Below are 1,386 nucleotides of genomic sequence, written 5' to 3'. Positions count from 1 at the left end.
GCTCTGAACTAAAAGTTCTGTAAATAAAGAGAACATGAGGAAAGCTCATCACAGCGGCTAAAGAACATTTCAGGACTGAAACCTGAACTAATCCTGTTCATATAGCTCAGAAAATATTGATCTAAAGAAAACGGTTTTTAATCTGGATTTAATCCAAATGAGGCGTTTAGCCCTTTTCCAGTGATTTACTTCCAGATTAGTGGAGCAGAAGAACTAAAAGCTGCTTCTCAATGTTTGCTTCTAGTTCTGATCCAATTAACCTGAGAGGTCTGGCTGTTGATCCCCTGCCAATCGGTAATGTATTTTTGAGCAAAGCCATTCAGTGATTTCTAGACTAATAAAATCTATTGTGTGAGATGCAGGGAGCCATAGAAGGCTGCAGCAGCTGGTCCTTCAGACATGTCTGACTCTACATCAGCCTTCCTTCCATGTTTTCAGTAACCTTTTCTGGATCAAAGCTTCCAGTCCTGTGAACTGAATTCAAACACATTTTATTTGGAAATGAAAGGATGCAGTTGGGCTGATTTTCAAAGGTTCATTTAGTTGATGGTTACATTTCTGAACCAGAGGTTTTATCAGGCTGAGTCCTTCACTGGAACCAGAACTCTGGAACTGGACCAGATTCCCTTTAATGATGATAAACGGTGCCAGAACGAAGCCACCATCATCAAACAGGGTTCAGATGGTTTACGCCTGATTGGCTGCAGTTCCATTAAACATGTTGATCCGTTTAATCTTTTCAAATAGTTTAAATTATATAACTTTAGCGATGACAGGACTTCCTATAATGATGTGATTTCCAACCCTGGCAGGAAGCAGGTCTGCTGCGGCTCAGGAGGACGGCAGAGGAGCTGCCTCTCTCAGATAGCGGTTTGGCGGAGCAGGAAGATGGCGGCAGAAGGATTGTTGGGTATTAACTCAGTGTGCGGCCGGAGCGCAGACGCTGCCGGTGGCTGGCAGCTTCATCACAGGCTTGGGAAGCCAACAGTGTTCTGGTTTATAAGGAGCAGCTGTTCTGCTGCATTGTTTTCATTTACTCTCCTTCCTCTGCTGCTCACCATCATGGAGCCGCCTCCATTATTAGTGGCGTCCCAGAAAGACGAGCGCCTCTCAGCACAGCGAGCCTCCCTTCGCTTCCAGAACTCGGCCAAAAATGAGGCCATGGTGGCTGTTTGAGGAGAAGCCTGGAGAGAGAAGAGAGGAGGAGGCCGACTGGCAGCTCTGCTCCTCTGACAGCTTCCTTTTATTCCTCATTTGATCTCATCTCAGCGTTCCTCCATGCATGCGCTGGTAAAGGACCCTGTTTCCTGTTAAAGGACCCTGTTTCCTGTTAAAGGACCCTGTTTCCTGTTAAAGGACCCTGTTTCCTGTTAAAGGACCCTGTTT

Source organism: Cyprinodon variegatus, unplaced genomic scaffold, assembly GCF_000732505.1.
Source record: "Cyprinodon variegatus isolate N-32 unplaced genomic scaffold, C_variegatus-1.0 Scaffold1272, whole genome shotgun sequence".
Lineage (NCBI taxonomy): Eukaryota > Metazoa > Chordata > Actinopteri > Cyprinodontiformes > Cyprinodontidae > Cyprinodon > Cyprinodon variegatus.
Note: the sequence above shows the minus strand (reverse complement) of the source record.